This window comes from Macrobrachium nipponense, chromosome 6 (assembly GCF_015104395.2).
Source record: "Macrobrachium nipponense isolate FS-2020 chromosome 6, ASM1510439v2, whole genome shotgun sequence".
Taxonomy (NCBI): Eukaryota; Metazoa; Arthropoda; class Malacostraca; order Decapoda; family Palaemonidae; genus Macrobrachium; species Macrobrachium nipponense.
In genome coordinates this window covers 101,955,319-101,970,646 of record NC_061108.1, presented here as the reverse complement: position 1 = coordinate 101,970,646, position 15,328 = coordinate 101,955,319, and positions in this window count along the sequence as shown.

Here is a 15,328-nt window from a genome sequence, read left to right as displayed (position 1 = left end):
GGGCTTCGCGCTTAATAGCGAATTATTTTGTAAGAATCGAGGCGGTAGGGAAAGAGCGGCTTAATATGGACTGGTGAGAGTGGGAGATGATTATGGAAATGTTATAGTTATATTCCTTGCTCGGTATCTGTCTTCTACACTAGATAATAGCAAAGTTGAGTGAGGCTTTACGCGGGCTTGGGTGCGCGCATAACTAATACACACACACAACCCATTATGCTCATTATATATAATTATATATATATATTATATATTATATATATATATATATATATATATATATATATATATGCGTAGGCATATATGTATATGTGTGTGTGTTGTGTTACAGATGCGGTAGTGTAAGTGGGCGATTGTCTGGGAAGAAAATGGTCCAAAAATATCGTGAGTAGAGTCATTGTAACTTTGTTTGCAGATAAAGATGTTGAGGGTTGTATTACACTAAAATCTACGTACGGCCATCTGAACGGTCTATAACTATACCATTTCGTGTTGCAATAGGAAAATTTTGTATCTTGAAAACTACAAATATTATAGAAAATACCATACAGGCTCAGTAATAAAAGAAGGAAGAAACAAAAGTACAGTAATGTGCAATCAGATATCAACTATCATCATTCAAATGATGATAATCCCCCCCCCCCCTCCTCCCAGCAGCTCTTGGTTTGTCGAAAAGATTAGGACAAGGTGATGTGCTAACCTGTTAACTTGCACATCCTCCAACCTTCAAATCGTTCCATCCCTAAGCTACTCCTGTCTGTGCCTCAGTTATTTGTGCTTGCTTCTAATCTACGCTCAAAGCATTGTTATCTTCTTGCATTAACACCAAATCACCTGCTAGGAATTAAATGTGTGTTAATGTTGGAGGGTTCACTATTGCTTAGTGCACTATATGATAGACTGCCGTAAAATGCCAATTTATTCTCACTCGCATGATAACACAGTAGTACAAAGTTTTATCCCTGGCCAGGATAATAACAGTTTTGTAATCCCATTATTGTGTCAAGAAGCGCAGTATGCAACGCTTCCATAAGCATTGGATCACCAACTGCATTATCAAGTTTAACTGAATGTTTAATATTCTGGCTTTCTACTTTGTAAAATTTATCAAAGAACTTCACATAATTATTTTGTCCTGTATTCCTTGTCTGCTGGGTTATTTCGCTCCCCAACCTTACTATCTATGATTATTTTTCCTATGTGCAATTTAGCAGATAATTTGAAGTTGAAAAGGTATTACCAAACCCAAAGACCCAAATTCGAAGGCCACCTGACTGAGCATCATTTACATCGAAAGATTTAGGAAATTTAGGGTCTAACTCATCGCAACACAAATTAGGCTCTGAGGGCACTTTCTTGCACTTAGGGAAAACAGTTATTGACTGAGTGAAAGGGCTTGTCATCCTTTATATTCGACGACATTCTTAACTTTCTCTATCTCTGTCTCCAGCAACTTGATTCCATCATAGGCTCGAACTCACTCACACACACACACACCACACACACACACACACACACACACACACACACACTTTCACATTGGTGGTATCGTTCCTATCACTTCCATAATATGAATCCTTAATCCATCCGGAGATTGAGATCACTGATCAGAGCAATGGCTTCGCCTCCACTCAAAAACAGAATCAGGATTACCAGTCTCCTCGGCCATGACTATAAGGGATGTGTTCAATTTATCATGGACAGTTAAAGGAAGCATCTCCTCCAGCCATCTCACCATTATTAGATATTCATTTTTGAAATTCGGTTGTTCGATTGATATCTTCTTTTTGTTTCACTTTAACGTGTTGTATCTCTAATTTTTAGATGATTTCCAAATGTAGCTGCATTTTCTTTTATCGTACACCGTGCAGATCATTCTCCTTAGGCGCCGCCGGCTATCCTTAATATAAATCGGATCCTACTCTTCGGGCTAACCAAGACCTTGGAGCCAGCCAAACTCAAGTGTAATTTTAAAGATCTTTTAATATTATTATATTTCTGAAGGTTAACTGTATACCTATGCCATTGTTCCTTGTGCAGAAATTATAGATAACAAACCTCCAGAAAATTCTTTGGAGAAAATGAAACTTGGCTTGCCACTTGTAACTGAGTAAAATATGAGGTAATTTCCATTCACATCGTTCGCGCAAATCTCTATGATTGATATAGATTTTGCATATTTTTTGTTCCACAGTCTTTTAGAAGAACAAAATCACTCAAAATGTACAGTTTTACAAGCAGTTTCATTAAATTAAATTACTTCTCTCTCTCTCTCTCTCTCTCTCTCTCTCTCTCTCTCTCTCTCTCTCTCTCTCGTTGAGCATGTGTACATGATTAAGTGTGAGTTGAAAATCTGGTGAATACCTGAATCTCAACATACAATGATGTGTAAGAAAATGTCAAACTTAAGCATTGTGCAAATTTGGTTATGAAAATCATCACTGATTTGTGTATACATGAATGTAAGTGACAATTATAAGGCAGCGTCCTAGCAACCACTTGCCTGTATTTGGCCCCTGTTTAAAGGAAAATAAAGAAAAGAAAGTAAGAGGTAAAATAAGAATGAGTAAAATGGCAGTGCGGTTTAATCACTAGAGAATTGATGATCTCAACTTTGACGTAGAAAGTTTTAGAAAGTTAAAGAAAATATGATAAGAATGAAAGACAGTAGCATTGCATAAAGCATCAGTGAATGCGATAATCCTGGCGCAAGAAAAACTGGGTTAAAGTAAATGAAGGCGAAGCGTAGTAGAATGAAGGTTTACCACAAAAGCAGCAATATTGTAAATTACTGAAAATTTGAGTTGTATGAGTCATGGAGGGCAGAAGAAAAGAGCGCCCAATTTTGTCAAGCTAAAGGGCCATACAGGTTAGAATAGCGAACAATTGTGGCCAGTGGAGAGTGGCAGATGGACAATGGTAGACCATATTAGTTCAGTTGGCAGACATAATTCGCTGTTAATTTTTCACCCGTGAAGGATTTTTCTTTTTCAATGAGTGCATGAGTTGGGACGGGCAAACTCATTTTCGCGTGAGTGTGCCTGTATATCTGAATTATTCATGAATTTATGTGGACGTCTCAGTTTTCTCGTGAAAATATGTTATTACACTCTCCCATAAGCGCATGTCTTTGGATTTACTTACATGTGTATGTACATGCCCATATTGGTTTTATAGGCGCTTGTCTTTTCACTTTCCGTAAAGCGTGCACGCGTACGTCTTTTAGGTAAATGTATTCATGTGAACAAGTGCTGACAGAGGCATTCAGACCCAACCAACTCTTGTACCATGAATATTCTGAGAGCCCTAACCGTTAGAGCGAGACAGGCAGAGCCACGTCACCAGCAGATGACGCATTGTTGACAGGTCAATTTGGATGGATGGTCCGGGTGAATTCATGGGTCTCGGCCTAAGTTGGGAATTTCATTCTCTCTCCTCTCTAGCTATTCTTTTTTTTCTCTCTCTCTCATTTAGTGCATTTTAGTTTCTCAGAGAACGTCGAAAAAAGATTGAGGAATATCGTTGTAATTTAATTAATTTCATTTCTCATAGAAATTAAGGTGAATTTAATTATTTATTATCGTCCTGCAAACCTAAACATTCAAGGAAAACTTTTTTCTCACTTTAGTTAAAGAAAAAATTCCCGCCTTCAACAACAAAATGGTAATAAATCGATTAAAAAAAAAATTCCATTGGTTGACTGATTACTATACTCTTGGTTTTTTACATCTGTCCACCCGCCTGTAGTGTTTGCATTTGTTAACACTGCGTCCTGGGCTTCAGATAGTTACGCTTTGTGTAAGTTTTAGGTAAATAAAAGGATATCTGGGTGTACATTTGCAACTGAAAAGTGTTTTAATAATTTACTATATGCGAATTATACCGTTAATATTCGAAATAGGATATTGTTATTATTGTTGAATGTAAGCTGCCTTTTCGGGGTGGCGAATGGAACAGCCAGACGCAGTGGCGGGAAAATTGCTGCTCTTGCTCTTCACTACGGCAAGATGCTAACTTTATTGGACCACGCCAACTCTGCTACTAGGCTACGTGTTACTTCATTACATGTAAGTATATCAGTATACACTTTTAGTTTTTATAAAGTGCGTTTTAGCCAGATACGATATGACGCAACTTGGTTTAGCATTTGTCAGTGGAATTTGTGGAAATGTTATTTTTGCATTGACCGTATTTAGAACGGAGAAAGCTCTGGTGTACTGCTTTTTACTTAAAGCTGTCACCTTATTCGCTCAAGTCACTGGCATCAATATCATTGCTATTATTATAGTAGTTTAACTTAAACTGGAACCCCAAGAATGGTGCATCTTGATTAACGAATTACAGTTGACCGAGAGGGGTGAGGCTGGTGGAGTTTGTTGTTCCGTCTCCCTCTCACACTCCTTCTCTACCGGACCGTAATACAACTTATTCAGACAAATCACCTGTTCACTTTATTTTTATGTGGAAGTATTCGTGTTTCATAATTTTTTCTCGAGACCGTTTTTCAGCCAAGATTATTAGGGTGGTAATCATGCATACAATGCTGACAATATCTTCATGGCGAGCCGAGTTACAAGGAAAAACAGTTAAGGATTTTTTTTACATAAAAGTGTCTGCTGCCACTGCATGATTCTATAGTAATTCCCCATTTCTCTTAGTTGACTGAAGCAAATTTGTAGCTACTCCTTTTATTCAACATTACAATTATGTTAAAAAGACGTATCAGTGCTAGGCTACATGTTATCAATAAATGAATATCTAAACAAATGTAAGGCTCCTTTGATTAAGGGATTACCATCTAATAGTCGTGGCTGGAAAATTGTCTCGAGAATGAATGATGAAAAACGAATACTTCCACATAAAAATGAAGTGGCGAACAGATGTTTTATTAATCGAGTGAAATGCGTAAGTTGCCTTACGGTCCTAGAGGGAGGAAGGGAAAGAGGGGGACAATACAACACCCTCTACCCGGCTCCCCCCACCTCGTCTGCGTCTGGCTGTTCCATTCGCCACCCCGAAAAGGCAGCTTACATTCATCAATAATAACAATATCCTATTTCGAATATTAACGGTGTAATTCCCATACAGTAAATTATTAAAACACTTTTCAGTTGCAAATGTACACCCAGATATCCTTTTATTTACCTAAAACTTACACATAGCGTAACTATTTAAAGCCCGGGACGAAGTGTTACCATACGCAATCACCACAGGCGGGTGGACAGATGAACAAAAAAAAAGTTTTTTATAGTTACCAACTAATTCCTTTGGAAAATTGCATAACAGTCATGAAATCTGTCGATGGCAAACTTGTAATTCTTCGTTTGGTGCCTTTATTAATAAAATTGAAAAGATGTTGGCCTTGTGTGTTTTTTTAGTTTTCTGTAATAGAAAACTATTGATTTAGCTTTCTCTGACCGTCAGCACTTTTTGTCTTTCTGTCAGACTTTAAAAACTACTGAGGCTAGAGGGCTGCAAATGGTTACGTTGATCATCCCCCTCTCCAATCATCAAACATACCAATTACAGCCCTCTAGCCTCGGTAGATTTTGCTGCTCGCTATAGGTGCCAACAACACAGGCTACCACCGGGCCGTGGCTGAAAGTTTCACTGGCCGCAGCTGAGAGTTTCATACAGCATTATGCACTGTAAAGAAAACTCGTTTGCGTCGAATAAGCTTCGGTGCATTTTTAAAATTTGAAAATCCTTGGTCGCGTGATCTTTATTCATTTATTTGTCAATAACCATCTTATGATTTTCTTATTACTTGTTTTCAACTAATTTTAATAAATGAATTCGGTTTTATTTCACAGTATCTTTATAGACACGTGATTTTTGTTCTGTGGGACCTCGCTACGGGAGGTCGTGGCCAGATGAATTGTTCTAAATATTTGAGTGCGTGACTAATAACTTCCTTTTATAAATAAAATTATTAACAATGATAAAATGGCGTGATGGATGCGCCATCGAATATCGTGGTAACTTCTAAGTACACGTGAATGACTTATAACATCTAAAGCACTTCTTTTTATCGTTGCTTTCAGGATTAAAAATATGTGTATATAGTGTATATATATATATATATATATATATATATTATATATATATATATATATATATATATAAGTTAGTAGTATGATATTTTTTTCCATGGAAGAGTCATTCATCATGAACAAGACTAACAGAAAAGGAGAAAGGCTTTCCTATGCAACAGAAACCATACTCCTTAGATCAATAACTGACATCAGACTTTCCTGTTCTTCTAATTTGGCTCATATCAGGCCAAGAGTATCCATTTCCTAAATTTGTTGAAAAATCTCTCCTACGCTACCTGAGTTCTGATAACAAGAACCTTTGAGTTCTTGAGGAGGTTACAAAGACTCAGATTTCTCAAGTTGTCATGCAGTTATATTATTATTACTGGATGAAGAAGGTGATTACCCTCTTTCCATGGTTATCTGAGTGGATGCTACAGATCGAGTAGTTTTTGGACAAAGTTAGCAACCACAGAAGATGGAATAAATTTTGTTTTCCATAAGAATCATGTGCATATGAGCTATGAATTTATGTAAAAGTATGGATGGACTATATGAATGATTTCTGGCAGTCTTATTATGATTGTTTTATTTTACTCTATTACTCTGGCGTTGCTAACCTTTAGTGTTGGGGCGTCAGTTTGCAGAACCGAATCAACCAATCACCAGTTATTCGAAGGACAATGATGCCGCTAAGTAAGAAAGATCTACACGCTGTATTGCAAGAAATTATATTAATGTTGTAAATGCTTAAGAGTTTTTATCTCATTGAAGCTATATTTTTGTATTAATTCATCGTACGTTCCAATGACAAAATACACCCTCCCCCACCCACCCACCCTAGTCTCACCACCTCACACCCAGCCACTTCTCTGAAAACAGCTATCGTTGCAAAGCCCGCGTAATATTAGTCTAGTTCCCTGGACTGAAGGCACAATCCATATTTGCTTTTATATTTACTTTTAATTTCGGCATATACTTTGAACTGTTGATTTGGAGCTTCTGCTCTAACGTGCTAGCGTCGGTGTGTTGGCAGTTGTTAGCGCATCGGCGGAGAAGCAAACGATTTTGGTAATTCCATGTCATTAGAAAATATTTTGGAATACCTTGGAAAATTCCATGTATTTATGGTTGAAATATTTCTTATAACTTCAGCATTCCTTCACGTAACAACCGTCTTTTTGTACGGAATCATACAACTCTTGGAAAAGGACAAAAGCACCCTTTTATAATTTAATTAGTATCATCTGAATTTCCCATAATTTTCTGATGAGTGTATATGTGTCTTTTAATTGTATATCCACATTTGGACGAGTATTATCGGAGACCATCAAACTCGACCGGCTCTTGTGCCCTGAATATTCTGAGAGCCCTAACCGTTAGAGCGAGACAGGGAGAGCCGCGCCCCCGGCAGATGACGCATTGCTGACAGGTCAATTTGGGATGGATGGCCCAGGTGAATCCTCTCCTTAGGTTGGGAATTTTGTCGCCTTATTTTATCTTATTTGTGATGGTCTGTTTTATGATCGAATTTTGAACCCAATCCTAAGTTGATCAGTAGGACTGTCCTATTAAAGTTAGTATGTAGTAAAATAAAGATTATCGTCTTGGAGAAAACTCAGATCCCCATAGGGAGGTAGTGCCGTCAGTGTAACTCGCGCGATGCACTGTAGGCGGCATTATTCAAAGGTTCTTTGCAGCGTTCCTTCGGCTCCTAGCTGGAGCCCCTTTCATTCCTTTTACTGTACTTCCATTCATATTCTATTTCTTGTGTCGTACTCTCCACCCTATTGATTCGTAGTGCAAATGGCGGGGTTTCCTCCTGTTTCATCTTGTAAACCTTTTTCTTCTCAATTTCCCTTCCAGCGCTAAGGAACCTTTTAGATGCCTTTGGCCTAAGTTCCATATTCCATTGCATTCCTAAAAAATTCAGATATTCAAAGAGCTTTATTTATTATAATTTTGGGGGGAGACATCTGCGAGCACGAAATAGCAAAAAATCAAGACAAGAAGATTAATAGTCTTGGGCAGATTGATTTGTTCCCTGTTGCCGAGTCCTTTCAACGCGTTGCCGGATTGCATCAGAGTCATAAATCACCTGGAACAGAAGCGTCGTCGGCTGATACCGATCCGTGATTTTGTCTCTTTTGGCAACTTCGTGATAAAGTATTCTCTGACGTTATTCTTGGCCACTTTGAAAATACCTTATTGGTATTTGTTCATATTTTTGGTTTGCTGTGTTTTCTGTGACAGGTGTGGCTGCATTGTATCCCAAACTGAATTTAGGCATCGCAAGTGTATGTTGATAGACAAAGTTATTCTCCTCGTTTAACTGGTCGATATTTAAAATTTGCTGTCAGATTAAAAGGTGACATTAGGAATATACTTGTATGATTTTTATCCAATTTTTTTTCTGTGTATTATTTATTAAAGGCTTCGTGACCTACAGTGAATTACCAAAGGAAATTTTTTATCTATCGGTAAAGCTTTCCATCGACGTTCAATTCTCCGCACTTAGAATCCATTTACATGGATTCTCAGGTACAAAGAGGAGTACTGCAGTTGTAACGATCCAAATACCTAAACTTAAACTGGAAATAAATAGACGAAGTTTTCGTGTGAATAAGAAAACATCGATATGATAACATATGTAGTTTCAGGTTTAATCCCTAGCGTCTATTGGTCAATTTCAAGAATACTGTTTATTTAACTCTAGGATATATATATATATATATATATATATTATATATATATAATATATATAGTATATGAAGTATGTATATATATACTTAAACAAGACAAAAAACAAATGAACATACAGCTAGAAAAAAAAATATGCAACGAATAACGAAGGGAGTGTGAAATGAACCGGTGTTCTTCCATGTACAGAACATAAAATGAGACAATGTATATATATATATATATATATATATATATATAATATATATATATATGCACATATATCTGTGTTTGTTATGTTTATTTGATATTTTGAGAGAAAGTATATTTTTCTATATCGATTATGACGATAGTGTCGATAATCCTGATTATGTTACTTGTAATAGGGAAAGTGAAAATAATTATGATGTTGACGAACCAGACTATTTATAGGCTTCGATGATGACCTGTCCTTTTACAGTGACGCTGGTATGTATATAGTATGTATATATATATATATATATATATATATATATATATATATATATATGCTTTTTATAAGAAACTGGCTCAATATTAAACAATGAAAATTGAAGCTAGAAAAACATATTAAAGTGTCTTCAAAATAGAATAAGCTAATTGCAATAATTATCGATTTTTTTCCATATCATTCTATACAAAACAAATAATACGTTTATTCTTGTTTTATCATTATGCCCAAAATATTATTCTAATTTATTGACAAAATGCATTCATTACCTTAATATCCAGTATTCCCTTTCACTTGTATTAATTTTTATTCATTAATATATTCTTCAAAGACTGTGATGACTATTTCTGTAATTGTGATTATTGATTCAAATGAAACGTTAATAATCAGTTTTAATTGAGTTTTAGAAAATTCTATTGAGAGTGCGTGAAAGCATATTTTTGCCTTCGCCATCCGCATACATTTTTTGCATTGTAGCTACTTGAAAATTGTAACAAAACATTTATACGTGAAAAAAAAACTGCAGCTATATAATTTTTAGCAAATAGGAACAATTCAATACAAATTGGCATATTTGACATATGAAACTAAAATATGTCGCTTCAAGATAATAATTCTCACATTTTTCTTAATTCATGTAATCGGTCGGACACGTTTACTGAAAACCACCGTGTACAAAAATTACATTATTAAAATTAACGGTAACAGAATTACACGAGTTGGAATATTACCAAACTTTGGACGCGATTTGCGGCAAACTTTATTTTTTAGTTTGTTACGAGGTTTTGGTGCGACAGGTTATTATACTTGGGGAAAAAATAGTGAGGAAAGCGTTTAGTTGGATTACGTGTTAGTACAGAATGGATGGAGGTGCAAACTTGTGGATGTAATGGTGGGAAAAGGAGTAACTGGAGTTGTAAAATTGTTATTCTAGTCAAAATGGAAGTTTAATTGGTAATGAAGGGTAGAAAATATTGTTCCTGTATAAATATTAATTCGAGAACTGGTTTCCCTCGCATGCTCTTCAAGCATTGCAAGATTTTTCTAAATAAGAAACTATCGGACTTCCCTTCCATAAGCTCTGCTCCACGAAAGAAACTACATGCCAGTATTCTATACATCCTAGATGACAAATTTAGAAGCAATCTCAAGTCTGCAATTGAAAAGCGCTTTAATATGTGCAAGTTATTTTAATTCCAAAAACTCCCCTTGCAATAGTATCACTTTTTAAATTTAAAGAGATTCTGTCCAGTACTGCAATCTTCAGTCGTGTATAAATACACTTGCCCCAGATGTGATTTGGGGGTTTACGTGGGTTCGACTAAGAAATTGCTAAAAGTCAGAGCTGCTTCTCATAATGGTGTCATCGTACTGGCTGCAGAGTGTCCAATCCTGAATTTTCTAATATCAGAAATCACATAAAAATTTGCAATACCACTATCAATTATGCCGACTTCTCTGTCTTGGGCTGAAGAAGCCGTTTACACGAACTTCTCATTTTAGAGTCGTTATTTATGAAGCAGTTATAGTGACCAAGTTAAACTCCACACTTGAGCCGCTTTCTTCGCTGCTTCTCCCTCCTTTCCGAATCATTCAGCCTTCAACTTTTTAGTCTAGCAGGTGCTTTTTAATTTGCTGTGTTTTTATGTATGTTTTTTGTATATTTGTTGAGAGACTCAAAGTTAAAGTTATTCCATGTATTTTTTATTTTTGTGTTCTTTTCTCTTTTAGCATTGATGATGTAACTATGTGTTACTTTCGTCGGCAATAAATGTATCACCTTGGTGACCGGCGATCTCCTTGTCTCCCTGTACTATATATATATACATATATATATATATATATATAATATATATATATGTATATATATATATATATATTATATATATATATATATTTATATATATATATATATATATATATATATCGCCGGTCATTACAAAGTGATACATTACACACACACACACACACACACACACACACACCACACACACATATATATATATATAATATATATATATTATATATATATATATTATATATAATTATTATAGTATCATATATATATATATATATAAATATATACTATATATATATATATATAATATAATATTATATATATAGATATATATATATTATATATATAGATATATTTTATACACACTAAAAATGTTTAAAATAAATTTCTGAAATTCGACGCAAAAAGAGTCCGAAGAATCAACTGGGGAACCAGAGCGGACAGCTACGGGAACCTTGTTACCGAAAATTTTGGGGAGTTGTGAAAAAGAGCGAATTTATCCGCTGTCGACTAAGGGCAGATTGGGCGTCCAAAAGTTGTTAAGGGTCCTCAGGAATTTGACTCGTATTCTTCCATTCAGTGGGTTATGACCTTTCTTTCACCCTTCCTCCTTCCTGTCATCTTCTGTTAACGTTACTTCCTGCTCCTCTTGTTTATAATCGAGAGATGTTTCCCTTGTTATTCGATGCTTGTTTAATCGAATGTTCACGAGATGATGACGAAGAACTGTGATTGCATCTACCGGTAGGTTCCTTTATTTTAATTTTCAGGTAAAAAAAAAAAAAAAAAGTTCCGTTATGTCTCATAATTATTATGGAAATTTATTTTCCTTGTCCTTCCGAATAGTAGACATAATTAGCTTATAAGTCCTCCAATATTCTTTCATTTCAAAGAAGCATTGAAGTACGACAGTTTTAAAAGCCATTCGAATCTGTAATTAAATAGAAATTGATGCCTTTGTTTATAAAGAATTTCAGGCATAAAATTTAGGCTTTGACTTATTAACAGCCATTTCTAGAGGTAATATTTTTTGAAAGAGTGAAAGGAAATAACAGCTTAGTGAATCAATTAAGTAACTCAAGCCAAGCAACGACTTCCTGGTAGTCTCAGCCAGCGTTTCATACAACTGTCCAGCTGTTGTAGTAATAAACCAATTCCTCAATAGCATATCACATAGAGCATTTCGCAAAAATTCTACGAGCTTTTCCAATCTCTTGTTCAAATGTTACTTCTATCAGCGTGAGAATATTCCGTGTATTCCAAAACTCGCTTACAAAGAAGCAGGAATTTGTGAAATATCAAAAGGTATCTAATTGGCGGAACATTGAAAGAAAATAGCAAACGTCGAAAGAAGAAAGCAATAGAAAGAGAAGATTAATGAGGAGTATTCATCGAAAACACACAAGTATTTCAAGTTTTATGAAAATTAGCAGACTGAAGTTTAATCCCTTGTTCACTTTTATCCATTGCTATTGTTCCCTTTCTACTTTTGACTTACTTTTTTCTGACGAAAGTGGATAGGTAGTTAGTGTAACAAAGTTTTGGTTTTAAAATTCGTGAAGTATTTTATGAGTTTGTCATCGAAATTACAGCTATGAATATCGCTTTTTCTGGAACTTTCCTCATTCATCCCCTACCTGAAGAGAGAGACAGTTTGGTCGCTGAAATATAGTATTTACACTCTACATTTTGGCGTTTTTGTGGGTTTCTTTCATTAGATGGAATTCTGTTGTAACAGGATTTATTTAACGGTCATATACATATAATTTGTATGTGTGTATGCGTGTGTGTGTGTATGTGTGTGCGCGCGTCTGTGTGCACGCGCGTTCGTCCGTATGTATTTCAGTATTCTTATGAGATTGCCTAACGATCGTTACTTAAGAACTTTCCCCTATTTTCGTCAACAAATATGCTGAAGCATAATACGTTCCCCTTTTTAATTTTAAGAAATCCATCCAATGGGAAATTGAATTTCACAGGTGAATGGTTGAATAATCAAGCAACGTTACCTGAATTACTTTGGGACATTCTCCTCTCTCAAATAATAAAAATGAATTTTTTCCCTGCCCCATATATTTAATGAGGTCGCCGATCCGGAAATTACAATTACGGAGTAAACACTAGCTGAAAAATGATTTTGGAGAAATAAATATTAAATGTTCATTGAGTGACAGGCTGTTTAAAATTACCATAAGAAATACCAAAGGACGAACAGAGCAGATGGTTATCAAGAAAGGAGGGGTAATCGCTTCCTATTTGAGTTTGAATTCGTAAGCATTTTATACATTTTATCACAAAGCACAACAATCAGGGGATCACTTTACGACGTGAATTAGGAATAATCAGAAATATGTCTCGAAGTCTGTGTTTTAGAGGAATTTTTAATGAATATTACACACGTCAGTTTATGAATTACATATAGAGTGAAGCTGTTATTCGAGATGATGAAGTGGCCCTCACCTTATGAGGTGCTGCGGATATCTGCCTACTGGAAAGTGAATTAAAGTAATAGGCATATATTCCATAGTCAAGAGTAATATAATTCACTTTTTTGATTCATGGGAATCATTCGTAAAGTGTATCGTTTATAAAAACGAAAAAAGTAGCCTAAAGTCAGGTCTGATAAGCTTGATATATATATATATATATATATATATACATAATATTATATATATATATATATATATATATATATATATATATATATATATACATATATATACATAAAGTATGGAATCCCTCCCTTATGAATAGGCATTGCAGAAATTTAGTTCCCAACTATTGGCTTCGCAACATTATTAATTTTAATTGCGTTCAGTGATGCAAAATGTCAAATAGCTTGACCTTTTGTAATTAGCTGAAGTGAAGAAAATTATAAATGAAGTAATATTGGTGCTCTCTGGTTATCATCACGTGCTCTTTACTGTCACCATTACCAGTCTGCTTTCATAAGTTGCAGGAAACGGAATGATAGACTAACGTTGAAAATTTAATTAGTGTTAGCCTCAAAGAGACACCGAACATCAGATAACCACTAAGCTTTAGAAACCAGAAAGGGGGAACTCTGCTGGTGAGATGTACTTGATAGTAATTATTTCAGAGGATTTATCGAAGGGATAGTCTCAGTGCTCTCGAAAGTTTATCGGTTTGGTTCCGAAGACGTGAGAAGGTTTAGGACCTGCATACCAAGATGGAAAAAGGTTGGTCCTTGGAAAATGGGAAGCCGAAAGTGTGGGAAGAGAGACCAAGTTATGATAATATAAGAGGGTTTGGGATAAATATGATAAAAGAAAATAAAGAAAATGGGCGAAAGACGGGTCTTTTTCACAAATGGAACAAGCAGTTTTGGTATGCGTACTGTATAGGCAGTTTGGAGTAACTGATGGATGAGGGTGGAATGAAAGAAAGGGTAACCCGAGTAATTGCATCAAGGAAACCCCCAGAATCCCTGTAAATTGTTTACAAGAGAAGACTGCCTGTGGAAACAAGACTTTGCAGTGAACGAAGATATTTTTAAACCACCTCATCTCTTTTTTTTTTTTTTTTTTTTTTTATATATATATAAAGCGAGGTGTGAAGGTCGAATAAAAACGAAAGATGGAAGCCGTTGAGATAATGTCTGTGTAGTATGATAGTTTTGAAATGTTGTAAATTTATACACAAGGCAGATTTGGTGAAAGTAATACTTTGGCCACGGGTATAGGGAACGGAAAGGTAGAGGCGCGGATGGGGCAACGGTTTAAAATGCAGAAATATTGGATAAAAAAGAAGTGTGGGACCTCCAAGCATCGACTTCAATCAAGGATTGGCAGAGATTTAGATTGATAGGGCTTTAATATAACGGAAATACGATATTATATACATAATAACTGAAGAGGCGGGTGATATAGTGCGTTTCGGAGGTTGACGTACTGTCAGTTTTACGGAAGAGACAGGGGGTGTTTTCTTAATTTAACAGGGAAAGGAGTAATGTGGTACTCATATATTCAACACATACACACACCGGACCTTATATATCTCTGCTTAATTACTGAGCTGCAATATATACCTTTATATGTATATATATATATATATATATATATATATATATATATATATATTGTACATATGCACACATATATATATGTATATATATTTATATATAATATTTCTGTGTGTCTATATATATATATGTCAGCTCCGGAGTTCATTCCTGGCTTACCTAAACTGGTTGTAGATTCAGATGATTTTCAAGTAATTACATACCAAGTATGTACATAGCTATCGGTTTCTGGTATCGGCAGCTGAAATTCGAAATTCGTGGTATAGTCAAAGTTGGGAATCACCAAAAGAGCGTGAGGGTAGCAG